The 14,186-nt window shown below is 48.0% G+C and overlaps 1 protein-coding gene across 4 annotated transcripts in view; it reads right to left on the bottom strand.

The window, feature by feature from the left end:
* The window catches only part of znf423 (zinc finger protein 423), a 130,805-nt gene that overhangs the window by 27,622 nt on the left and 88,997 nt on the right, over positions 1–14,186 (bottom strand). The window lies entirely within an intron of this gene.

Here is a 14,186-nt window from a genome sequence, read left to right as displayed (position 1 = left end):
AGGGCAGCCTGTGAGATATCAAACAAAAAGCTGAAAAATACAGGCTTCTCACAAGGATGTGGTTTTTATGCCGTTTTATATTAAAACACAATCACTGAGTGATGGAAAAGACTGAAGAGGACGGAGGCAGAGGGAGAGCGAGCCGCTACATCATCAGCTGTACGGGCTGGACGAGCGGGCGTGGACACAGGAACACAAACACACACACGCGCCGTAAGAGTGACCTTGGTCTCGCCTATCTGTCCTCGCCCCCTGCCCTGGCCAGCTAAATCCCCCACCGAGCCACCCTGCCTGTCTCTTTTACACACACAATCACACACACACACCACAGTGCCATACTCGGTCGTGCCAAACTGAACCACGCTGTGCTTACAGGAAAAAAATAAAAATAAAACAGAGACAGACATGAAGATGGAGGAGAGCGAGGCTAAAGAGTAGAAAAGAAAAGGAGAGCGATGGAGTCCAGCTTTCTTTATTATTGATTCCAAAAACTCTCACACACCAAAATACGCTCAACTTTAACACAAGACGCGCAGCCAGCCAACTCTAACCTTCCCTAAAGCACAAATGTATCGCCCACACACACACGCACACATAGCATGCTAATGAAGACACTAAATCACTACCAGGTCATGTGTGGAAAAGCCTGCCAGATACCTGCATCCATGGCTAGAGACCTCCCTCAGCCACACACTGTGCGTGTGTGTGTGTGTGTGTGTGTGTGTGTGTGTGTGTGTGTGTGTGTGTGTGTGTGTGTGTGGGTGGGTGTAAGAGTGTGTGGGTGGTTGAGCAGCAGAGATTGAGGATGCCTGTTGGCTGTAAACATGACTGGTACTCGAAAACAGAGCAAACACTGAAGAGGCAGAAAAACTACTAAACAGCAGCACGAACAGTGGAAGGCGAGCTGCGGATGGACAAGGAAGGAAGGAAGGAAGGAAGGAAGGAAGTCAGAGTGGGTCGAAGAAGGAGAACGGCGCTCATCTTTTTCCTTTTGCACTTGTATTTCTTACTTTGAGGCAAAATGATCAAACCCCAGAGGTTCGCACCCAGGAGGTTTGTTCATTGTTCACCAGTAATTCAACACAGAAGGCTTCATCTTCGGCACAGCTCAGTGTAGCAGCAGCTCTACAGCCTTCATCCTACACCGCTAACATGAAAGCTCTGCACTGCTGCCGGTGCCTCGTATCGGTGTGTACCCAGGCTCCCTAAGAACAGCTAATCAAGACAACGCTTTAGTGAAAAGACGTCTCCAGCTGGGTGGATCAGGTAATGATCACCTTACCAGAAGCACAATCACCCCTGAATCATCAGCATCAGCACGGTCACCTCTATAAAGGAACAAGCAGGTGAGTGGCTGCCTGCTCTGAGTGAGCGAGGTTGCGTGACCTTGTGAGATTAAGCAGCAGTGTAATCTGATTATGTCCAATTACTCTTGAGTTATTTTGTCTCCGAGGGCTACGGTATGGATAATAAAGAGACGCTGGGCTGATTTCCTGTCAGAGGCTTCGTTTGACGGCCAAGAATGACACAAAGAAAGAACAAATGTTTGTTAGTCGCTGTGCTGAGTCACCGAGATCAGGTGGAAACTCGCAGATGAATTATTCATCGAAGGAACGGAGATGAGCCGTGACGCCGCACATCTGCATCCGAGTTTAAAAATGACATCGTTCGAAAGCAGCGAATATCGTGGTGCCGGTCCGAGACTAAGGTTCTCTTTCTTTTACATCTTCACAACATCAGAGACGAGGCGGAGACGCCACAGAGAGCCAAACTGCTGCTACTGACCTACGAGCACAAGAAAGCGTGAGGAAGAGTTGAAGAACGTACCCACGCAACAGTGCAGACGAAACACTTCTTTATATGCATGAAGATATTTGGTGGATTCGTCTCCCTAACACACACACATATATATACACACTATTATGATAGTGAACTCTAGTATAGCGTAAATAATCCTGTTAAATAATACAAATAATAACTTGTTTATGCTTTCAGACAGAAACACGAGCACAAACACACACTCCTCACTTCTGTCAGCCTCAAATACAAACAAATAAATAAATGAACACAATGTTATTAATTATTCTGAGGCAGGAATCAAATATAAATGTGTCTGGAGATTTGTGTGTGTGTGTGTGTGTGTGTGTGTGTGTGTGTGTGCGCTTCTAAACAGACTCCCCAAAGATCAGCAGAGAGGCATACCAGCAGAGCAACAGACAGAAGAAACAATGCAGAAACACATCGAGAGGCAGATGTTGGCCATGTACGAAGGAAGGACGTGTACATCGTCTGTGGGCGTTACTGCAGAAAATAGGATTTAAATAGCGTGTTCTCTGCAGCCCTTTGACTATGCAAAGGTCCCCATCAGTTTGACAGCAGCTCTGTTCTGCACAAACAGCACAGTAGATGTTCATGTCGAGCTTTAAATCGCCGACAGCAGAAACTGACTCGTACAGCTAATAACCATAAAGAAAGCTGATCCAGGCTACGTGACGGCACAATCTGGATTAAAAATTCAGACACACACACAAGTGCTCAGCTAAAAACACTCTAGCAGTCTATTTAAGAGAGTTCACATGCAGAGCAGAGTCACTGCTGGGGCTCATCGGCTCTGCCTCTCAGTCACACAAACGCTCACATCGTCGCACGCATCCGACACGCTGCCGCTCCGCCTCTCTGTCGAGGCTTCGCGTTATATCGTTAATTACACTTGACACCGCTTCTTGTGCGTTTTATATGTGTGTGTCTACGATGTGTCCCCAGAGGCTCGAGGGGGGAAAGCGAGGTTCAAAGACCCCCCGCCACAAAGCTAAATCAATATTAATACATGCTCACGCACGTGCGTGCTCACACACTTCCAACAAAGAGATGTCAGCGCGGTGGTTAGAGGGCATTGTTTCACCGTCTCTGCGGTGCTCTCCTTGCTTCTATCGCACCGTCTCTTCGTCGCTCTCTCCTCTTTGGATGCAGCAGAGCTACACAATGATGCTGCTCCCATCAGCTCAGTGTTGTGTAGAGAAAGCAAACAGACGCCTTCCTGGAAGTGACGGGTAAGAAGTACACGAACACTTCGTCTCCCAACCTCGGCATGCTCGTCTAGCTTCTTTGAGACGCTCCATCATTGCTGTGCACATATTCCACCTCAGTACTGTGTTTGGCCGCGTCGCTCGTTCTCGTGGCTAACATTACAAAATGTCTGCTTTTGCTGGCGAAACAACTCTTCCCTAATTGTTATGGCATCACCTCACAGTTCACATAATCTCCAAACTCTCACAGCAGACATGAATCACTTTAAATGAAACTGAATGTGCACTGTTGAATAAAGGCGCACTCGCAGGCCTGCATTTGAACGTTATCCTGTTATGTAGAAGCAAAAAAGCCATTTTGATAAAGCATCATCTACGGTGGGCTTAACTGCAAGGATCACATGAATAGAATAAAGAAAACAGTTTGCAGACTTTAAATCGGGCTGGAAGTGTCCAGTGAGACTGTGGAGCTTCTAGAGCCATGCTTACAGAAAACGCTGCACTTGGAGCAACCGTCAAATCTATTTTTAATTAAAACTGTATTTATTAAATTGGTTAAATTGAAAAATACACCAATCAGGTTTGAAGTCCTCGCTCAGCGTGACTCGTCGGCCCCACAGCTGACACGCTCGGGCTCAGTGATGGCCTGTGGGTTTGTTTTCACTCAACAATGCATAGGTGTTAGCGATTATGGGTCGATGTGAATTACACACGAACACTTGTTTGCATTAACTGGAGCGCACGCACACAGACACACACACGCAAAGTGAAAATAATTCTCTAATTTGTAGCTACACAGCAGCTGGAGTTGGAGACGCGTCGCCCAGCCTGTGTGGCTTTTACTAATTTCCTCTCCACCCAACCATGCTCGACCAAACATCGGCTCATGGCTGACTTCATAGAGGAGCCTCTGTGTGTGTGTGTGTCAGTATTTTAGCGTTGTGTGTTCTCTTTGTCCTTTGTCACTCAACGCTCATCAACATCAAAATAACATCTGTCAACTTCTGTACAAATACACCTGACAGTCACAGCTGACGCCTGAACACACACACACACACACACACACACAAACACACACACACACACACTCCACGCCTCCAACTCGAAACAGTAAAAGCTCGTGATTTCACGACATGCGAGTGTGTGTTTTTCATCTTACTGGAGCACATCTGGGTATATTGTGCTCGCTCTGCTCCAGATGTGTGTTTTTAACCACCACAGGCTACATCACACCTGGACACCACAGAGACTCTCGCACACAAACAGACACACAAAAAATAGAAAAACTAATGACCCATGTCACCCATAAACAACCCAACCCAGGGTCTGAGCCTTCATATGTCTGAGAGCTAACAGAGGCTTGTCTGTAGAAAGTTCATGTCATTGCTTTCATTGCTGCGTCTCTTTCCCTGCACAGAGGAGGCACTACCTGTGTGGCCCCAGGAAGGACCCTCCTAATGACTTAATTGAGCTAATTAACAATGATAAGACATCCAATCAGCACGCTGGCTTCCTGAAGGCTCTTGTTTGGAGCTAATTAAAGAACCAATCACAGCAGGAGAAGGGAAGGTGCTGTGTGACAGTAACAGGGTGAAAGTGTAGCTCATATTTTTATTAGGTCTAAAATTACAGCAATGACACTAACGTCAGACACTGTGTTAACGTTGTGTACTGGGAACCAGTGCTCACACTGGTTTCAGCGCACGGTTTGTTCATGTTGTTGACTTTTGTAGTGAATCACCTTTAAAGCACCGACTTTTCCCTTTATGAATAATTTCAAAAATGAATTCTTAGGGTTCGTATTTCCGTGTCCTCCTGTTTCTAGTATCTAATTTGAACAGTCATGTTTATACTTATGTTGCTTCACTAATTTCCTCCCACCATAGAAATACAACAACTAACTCATGTAATCAGGTAACGGTGGCTCTTTCTTATCTATGACTCCCTCCTTTATACGTGTGCGACTCTTCTGCTGCTTCTACGACTCAAAATGTTTTCGTCACGACTGCGACTACGTGTGACTAACTGCAATAAAAATTACTTGTGGAACTCCTGCATTAACCCCCATCACGGTACGCTCCCCATCGCCGTCGCTCCCTCCTCTTCTCCGTCTTCCAGGGGTACTGTTCATGCAGCGTGGAGTCCTCTCTTCCTCTCTCTCAATCTGGGCTCCGTGCTGTGCCGGTTTAATTGCAACAGCACCCTCGTGTGCCAGTCGGGCACTGTGTGTGTGTGCGTGTGTGTGTGCGTGTGCGTGCGTGCGTGTGCGTGCGTGCGTGCGTGTGCATGCGCGCGTGTGTGTGCGTGTGTGTGTGCGCGTGCGTGTGTGTGCGTGCGTGCGTGTGCGTGCGCGTGCGTGCGTGCGTGCGTGCGTGCGTGTGTGCGTGCGTGCGTGGTGTGCGTGCGTGCGTGCGTGGTGTGCGTGCGTGCGTGTGCGTGTGTGTGTGTGAAGAGATGGAAGGAGAGACGTCCTCAGAGTGTTCAAGGATAAGCAGCAGGGCCACCTTCCTCTCTCCTCTTCCACCCCGTTTTCCATTTCCTCTCCTCGTGCTCCTCTCTTGCTTCACCTTCCCTCTCCTTGTTTCCATCCAACTCATCTCTTGCCACCAGGCAACTGCAGGGATGGCTCCTCTCATCATCCCACCTCCTCTGCACTACTGCTGTCTCCTCTTCCTCCACCTGAATCTGCCCTCGTCAGCACTGACACATCACCACGTATCTTTTCCTACTGACACCCATCTGTCCTCCATCCTCTGGTCTCTCTGTAACCTCCTCCCGGTCGTACCTCCCGTGATGCCCAGGGAGACATGCTGTCAGGGCTCCCTGCTCCTCACTGCTCTCCTTAATCAGCTGTCAAATATCAAGCGTTCGCTCCACTCGTCTTGCCTTCGGTGGAGCCCCGACATGCACACACATGGACATGGACATATACAGTGTGGCTGCCTGAACAGAGCCAGAGCCCAGAGGTCGGTGTTCGTGTGCGTGTCAATCGGCAGCATCCGAGTCCTGAAGGATAATGCTGGGAAGATATGTGGACATCACCATCCAGAGACAAAGGAAAGCACCTGAACACACACACAGAGTTATGGATACCCCATCACTTACACACAGGTCATGATGATGGAGAGCTTGTCTGTTTCCCACCTAATGACAACAAAACACTCGCCCACTCCGTCGATCTGTCAGAGCTGTGTGTGTGTGTTTGGTCACGTCAATGAGTGCGTGTGTGGTTTATTAATTCATTTATTTCCTAATGTTGTGCAGCTAGGGAGAGAGAAACAAAGCTGAGAGGAGAGAGGGAGAGTGTTTGGATGAGAAGAGGAAATAGACTGAGCGAGATAATGATGGAGGGAGCAGAGAAAAGGATGGAGACAAAGCCGAGGCCGAGAGACGAACGGGTGGTCCAGAGCGGATGAAGGATTGAGGTAACGTTGTTTAATCACCTCAGCTTCTGCTGCTGATTCTAGACACACAACACACACTTGTCTTAATGATTAGTCATTAGCCAATGAACCCACTGGCAGACAGACAGGCAACAATAAATCTAACACAGCCATCATCGGTGTCTTGCAGGAAGCACGAGAAAACACAAATGCACGACCAAACGCCGAGTTCTCGTTTCTATGATCTTGGAGGGTCCACAGCAGGAGATCTCAGCAGCAGCTGCTCGACACTCGAGCTGCTTTAGGAAAACCAACGGACACGTGATCCTAGAACAACGACGAGACGAACTCTGAAAGTTTTTCTGCATCGCGCGAGTCAACCAGGAGCCGTGGGTGGCACACGTTAGATATTGGGGAAAGAAAAACTTACGCTCCACCCCCCACAATTTTTTTATCAAGTCACAACAAAAAAACAAGTATCCAAGTTAAACTCGAGCACAATAAGAGTCACCACAGTAGCTTCTCCCTGATTGTGCAAGGCCCAGCGGTGGGGTCCATCTCATGGCTTGAGAATAATGCATGTTCATTATGTCAGTATAACTTCTGCTTATTAGTCTAAACTTTGTTTGGATTGTCGCACAGAAAAAGTTTCCAGGACTTCTTCTGTCAGATAAACACACCAGCATCGATGTTTGCCGTCAATACGCTTGGATATGAATGGAAGCCATTTTTGCCAATATTCACGGTCACACTGATTTCATTACTTAATTCATTTTATTATAATGACTATCATACCAATGTCAGTATTTTATTTATTTCTGACTTTAGTACTGAAGTGCATCACATGCTAGTCCAAAGAAAACACACGCGTGTTGTTACTTTATCGTACCATGGGCTGAACTTTAGCTTAGCAACACGGCTTTACGTGACTCGATGTCTAGCTCTCTCTATTGTCCTGTGACTAGACAGGGTTTCCAAGCCAGTGAAGCAGGGGCACGGTCCCAATGGCCCAGCCTCGCAGAGCAGCAACACACTTACAGTCATACACATACTGTATAATGTAGAGGAGGAACCCTGCAGCTCAGCAGGATAAATGGCAACCAGACGGCCAACACACACACACACACACACACACACACACACGTGTGCCAACCCAGAAGAAGCGCCTGCACCACCCGTAACCTGATCTCCATCCACAGCTGCCCCAACATGTGACCAAACAACAGAAAGCAGAAGAAAAGTGAGACACGAATCACATGAAAAGAAACAACGACGGGGAGTAAAAGAAACAGTGAAACCAGAAGAAGAGCGGGACGAGCGCGAGGCAGCGGATTAAATGGGAGAACAGGGAGAGACAAAGGGGAGCGTGCGAGACAGAGAGGTGGTGCAGCGATGAAGGGGCCCCCAGGGGCCGGCGGTGTGGACCGGTCCATTCAAAACATAGCAGGGGGTGCATTCTTCCATCTCTCTCTCCCTGCCTGGCATTTGCCTCCAACTCCTCCGTCACACACCTGGCACACCAGGAGATCCGGGCCAATAAATTGGGAGATATGTGTATATGTTTGTGTGAGAGACGGTTGGCTGCTTCCACATCGTGCAGTGTGCTGTTTGCGCTCTGTGCACGTAGATAAGTGTGATAACACACGTTTGTTGGTTTTTGGCTGCAGGTGAACTCTGGTGCAGATTGTGCACGCGCACACGTGCCCGTGCGCTTAGCCCCACGTAAGCTGGGTTATTCCTTATATGCGCCTTCTGGCAGGCTTTTGCCCTTTTGTGTGTGCAGTATAACTGTGCGGGTGTTTTTCCAAGGCAGGAGACAGAAAATCTGTTTAATCCACAGCAGCCCTGCACACACCAGCACAGCATGCTAACACAACCATAACACATGCGCAAACACACACCAGCGCTGTTGTGTCGGTGTGCGTGTAGCTTAGGGAGCTGCCTTGATACCACACGTGGGTAATCCATCCACCACCTCACAGAGAGTGGGATGCAGCACGAGGGAAGGTAGGAAAGATGGATAAATGTTTGGGGAGAGGGATACGAGCTTGAAGAAGTGCTGGAGACAGTAAGAGGGCGAAGCTTTCTCCTAACATCTTATTTCTTTGTCTCGTAAAAGTTACCTGTTGTTTACAGCTTGTCTCAGTATAAGGATCCACAGGACTGAGCTCTTTGCAGAAAATAACTCCGTGTGCTCCTACAACAAATACATATTTACCATGTTATCTATGCAACGCATAATATATATAGCCTCTGTGTTATATTGGTGGGCGGAGCCTCTGTACTCTCAGTCATGTCAAAATGAGAAAGCCACATTAGTCTGAGCGCACCACTCCGGCCATGTGAGAGCATCCAGTGCTGCAGCTGTACCGTCCTCTATGATTGGTACAGAATAACTCACTAATTAAAGCAGATAACTAATGTGTGCGATATTTTCAAACTACATTTAGCTGCCGAGTCCTGACCGAGTCAAATGTTAAATGAAGGCTTGTTCAAAGCGACTCCATTCCTACGTTAAAAGCAGAGTTACACCAAACGGCGTACAAAGAGATGATATGCAGCGCGGCTCGAGAGCCAGATCGTATTTTATAATGGTGTGAGGACACAGTGTGCCCGTGGACTCTGCGTGCTTCCTGTCCTGATCCGTCTCTCCCCCCTTTTCTGAGTTTTCCCTTTAATTTAAACGCCCTTTTCCTTAGCTGGGAAACGACACCTTTTTAAAAGGGCCAGATACAAAGAAACGAATACAAGCACGAGCGAAACGACAGAGGAAAGACATCCTAATGACCGGCTGACCCCTGATCTGTCGAAGCAAAAAAAGTGCAGGAATGAAAGTGTGTAGGAAGAAGTATGGCACAGTGAAAGGGACAGGAAAGGAGGACTGCGAGGAGGCGGGGGCAGATGTGATGGTTAGTGTGCATTTAACAATAACTGGGTGGAGAAGAAGGGAGGGGAGTTAGGGAAAAGTGAAAATCCAAAATAAATCCGGAACAAAAGAGCAAAGGATGAAAAACGGTTTCAATCAGCTACGTAGTTTACTGAAATCAGTCTTCAGTTCAGCAGTTAAAAGGCTGACGCAGCGTTTGACGAGTGTGAAGAAAGCGAGTCATACTATATAAGAACATCAGCACGATGCAAAAATGTAAATGCGAATGTGATGAGAGAGACGAGAGGACGCCGCGTAAGAGGAAGGACAGGCACATAAAACCATAATTTAACAAGAGAATAAATAGATGGAGACGTTATGGAGGGAGGGAGGAAGGACCAGAGGGGGACCTGATGAAGGGACGATGCGGGGGGCCGAGATCTAAGCCTTACCACTCCTCCCTACACTCCTACCTAGGAAAAGAGGGATTTGCTCTCCCTGGGAGGGATGGAGAGATGGAGGGAGGCGGGGGAGGAGAGACGAGGAGAACAGGAGGACCGCTGAGCGAGAGGGAGGGGGGTTATGGAGGGAGGATGGGGGATAAAGGCAAAACAGATCAAGAGGGAAAAAGAGGAAGATTTATCATAAAAATCCTTCTCTGGAAAAAATCCCCACCATCCTCTCCCAGTGACCGATGCTCAGGAGACGGTTTTACTGCAAAGCCCAGCATCGTTGGGTCCTCGCTCGCATAATGCAACATCTGTTGTCCAGTCAAAACAACTGAACCCTGAGCCCATGTCAGTAACCTCAGAATCACACGTAAACTCTCCTGAGAATAATAAAGTCCTGAATCCCAGAAATCACCTTAAACCAGTAAACTGAAGGATTTGTTTCCCTCTCACATCTTTCCAAAGTGATGAAAACTACCTGACACTAAACTCGATGGGCTGTTTGCGACGCATCACACTGCTCGCATCCTTGCCTCCCGTATCCAGCGTGTGACGCATGGGTTCCAACGGGCTCCAAAGCAAACATTAACCAGCTGCACCCCGCTGCAGCGAGCGTGTCGACGAGACACAAAGCACACGCGTACATAATCCGACTCACTTTACCAAACAAAGACGCTTCTGAAATTTAAAACAAACACATTTTGCACAAATTTCCTTAGGAAATCAGCGACGTGTGTTGTTGAAGGAACAGGTGAGGTCAGGTAAACTGGTCAAATATGAGGTAGCTGGGACTAACATGAACATCACACAGCACCTACTGTCCTGCTCGTTTCCCTCTAACATGCTGTCCATCTTTTTCCTTCCATTTAATCCAAATGTCTTTGGGAGATTTTGGATCCTTTGTTTTCTTGCATCATTACAGGAAGCTTTGTGTATTTTTGCTGCAAATGTATTTCAACCAGTTGTGCTTTTAAGTACCGAGTGAACTCTGTCAGCAGACCTTTCAAACTTTAAGTTGGCAGTCTGTTGCTTTGTCTACTCTCCACACTCCACGTGCGCAGACACGTTCCTTATGGGGAGATGATGCTGAAGTGCATTCTGGGAGAGGCTTGTTTATAATCCAGCAGCCGGCCTTCACAGCTGCCAGTCAGCTACACAACACACACGTGCACACACACATACAGAAGAAGGACTCCGTGTGTGTTTGAAAGAGGGACCCGAGTCGTGCAGCGCACAACTCGAACAAAGATTGACAAAAAAACAGCCCCCACCCCCACGTTTCTCGAGAAACATGTAAGAGTTTTTGCGATGCCCCGAGTGTCTCTCCATCCCTTCTCCCTCTCCCACTCTTGCTGTCGTTCCTTCCCAACTCAAAACTCAATTAGTAAATTAGTTCCAGCTCGCTAAGCGATAAACAGCAGCCTGGGAGCACGTAAACACACACTCCACACTCCATTAGGGCTCCACAAGCACCATATAACCCAAAAACCCTCAGTACACAGGTACACAAACTCACACACTCCCAAAGTAATTAATTTATCCACTCGCAAAGGAATCGACATGAACACAAAGCAGCACAATGCCCCCGTGTATGTGGTGCATTTGGCATTTACAGCAGACAAGTCTCCACGTAACAGACACGCAGTGCAGGCCGGGGATCGCCGCTGACGTGGAAAGAGAGCAAGGACGAGACAAGAGAAGACAGAGGCTGAAGAAATAACCATGGAGGAAGAGGCATTTAAAAAAAGGAAAGAAGAAGAAGCATCAGGTGCCTGCGACCCCCTCCCAGAGATGAGTGTTTGCAAGTGTGTGCGTGCATTTGCATGCAGCCACACACACACACAGCTCCAAAGTACAGCTGAGCTGGTTAAAAGCAAGCTTTCATGGCCTTTAAAAATTAAAACACACACTCGAGCTCAGTGGTGTATTTTGACAGTGTGTGATGACCGTGGGTAAAGCACTTAAGCTGCTGTAATTAGCCTGATCGCCGTGGCGACAGAAGATGCTTTCTTTCATCCCCTCACTTCAGAAACCGGCATGACACACCAAGACACACTGACACAAGAAACACACATGACTGAAATGTCTGTTAAGCCCAAGTACAGACTCACTGGGGAGGGCACGTTACACACTTACATACAAAAACTCATGCACGCACACACACACACACACACACACGCACACACAGTATGTGTGGAAATCACAACAGTGACAAGCCGACAAAAAGCAGCTTGATCTTGGTTGTATACCAAAAGTTGGCCGCGTAAAACTGAAATACACGCCTCTCTGTGTCTACCATTGAAAGTCTCTTTGTCTGCCTCCCTCTGTGTGTGTGTGTGTGTGTGTGTGTGTGTGTGTGTGTGTGTGTGTGTGTGTGTGTGTGTGTGTGTGTAACTACTGGATTTAGACGTCTTTGATATGTTACAACTTTCTCAAAAATATTTTGAAGCTTATTAAGGAGAAGCAGTCGTTGATCAGGGTGCACGTCAGTCAGAGAAGTTTGGGTCTCTTTAAGCTAACTTGGTTAACGACGTTCTTCCAAACATGACATCAAGTAGTAAAATCTAGTAATGTGTGTTTGCATTTGAATCATTTTAACGATTCCAGTGTTTTTGTACGACTGCAGGGAAAACAAACGATTATGTAGATAAAATGAACATAAAGACAAACAGATTAAGGACAAAAAAGGGGAAAAAGGTGGAGAAGACAGCTAGAGGGAAAATGAAAGGAAAACAGAAAGGAGGGGGGCGGTGGAGCCGAGCCAGGGCTGAACAAAGAACTACAGTAACAGTGCACTGGCCTTACAACTGCTCTCTGCACACGCTCCCTGGGCTCTGGCTCTGAGTATGCAGTGTGTGTGCATGTGTGAGTCTGCTGCTGTGAGGGTTCCCATAGGTGCCCACCCTTTCAGCAGTTGGACGGCCAACTCATAAACCCTCCCGATTTGCAGCTCCTCCTGCAGAGAAGGGGGGCTGGGCTCAGAGGAGGAAGGAGGACGAAAACTGAGAAAGGGCAGCTGTGCCTCAGGTGGTGGGTAGGTTGTCCACTCCAGGCAGGTTTGGTGGCTGAACCTGAAGTTTCTCTAGATAACAAGCAGAGCGCAGCAGTGTGTGTGTGTGTGTGTGTGTGTGTGTGTGTGAGGCAGAAACACTTAAAAGCACTTTAACCACTAAGATGAAAAAGCACTCCATGGTGCAGTCCATTTACCTGAGAGGAATTTAAATGTGCAGCAGCAAATATTTCTGATGTTCATGTGTGTAGGTGGATACTTTGTGAACCGGATCATCTTATCAACAATAATCAGCAATAGTCAGCTGACACACGCACGCAGAGGAAGCCCCGCTGTTGTAATTAAAGGTGTCCTTGACAGCGAGACAGACCGCGTTCACACTCTTGGATGTTTGAACATCAGCACACCAACCGTACCTTTCCACATCAACAGTTTCATGGTCCATCTGGTGAGTACACACAGACACACACACACACACACACACACACACACACCGATGCCTGCTCTCTGTTTGACACAGGGTGCTAATAACTGACCAAAGGAGCTGATGAATGGCTGCACGTACAGACAAACCTCTTTATTCACAAACACAGATGCATCGAGCACACGATTCTGTGCGACTGAGGACACACAAACACACACGTTTAACGCCGTCACTGCATCTCCTCTTCTTTGTTTCCCACTGTGAAAACCTCGGAAGCATCGTCTTCAGCAGTGGATGTGTTTGTGTTACAGGCCATGTCTGTACTTTAAGCTTAGTGTTACTGCAGCGCGCTGGGACTGCTGTGTGTACTCGATCTGTATGCATGGTGTGTGAGTCTGTGTCTGTGCGTGAGAGTGACAGACGGAGAAAACGAGAGGAAGAGAGTTGTGTGTGTGTTTGGTCCAGGTGCTGGGACCTGTGTGTGTCCCTGGGCAGGGAATGCAGGGATCCCTGGACTCTCCTCTGCTTCCTGCTAACGAGACACACACACAGCACGCCTTCACACTCCCGCACACACGTACGCGCCGCATCGATCAGGGCGAGGATGAGGGTCGCTCTGCGCCCCGTTAGCTAACCGCTAAGGACAGAGCGCCTCAGGGCAGGCTGCCCCCCACCTACGCACGCACACACAAATACATACATGCAGATATCTCATCTGAATTCAGCCCCAGAGTCGGGCTGAAATGCGTCTCACATACTAAAAAGGCTTCACTGCTGGATTATGCACCATCTACAACACAACTGATGGTGGTGAACACTATACAGTGGCACGACAACAAATACAACCGAGTTGTAACCGAACGCCCCCGACAGCTCCACATCAAACACACATACATGGGCTTAGATTAATTACTCCTAACATCTGGTCTGAAGTCAGCCGTGTCTCGGGAGCATCGGTGGAAATGTGCGTGTCCGTGGATGTTTGCGTCACGGTCGCCGGTGTTGTGCGTTGTGCAGCGGTTTGCCTG

This window comes from Aulonocara stuartgranti (genome assembly GCF_965226115.1).
Source record: "Aulonocara stuartgranti genome assembly, chromosome: 7".
In the NCBI taxonomy this organism is placed as follows: Eukaryota; Metazoa; Chordata; class Actinopteri; order Cichliformes; family Cichlidae; genus Aulonocara; species Aulonocara stuartgranti.
This window is presented reverse-complemented; position numbering and strand designations above follow the sequence as displayed.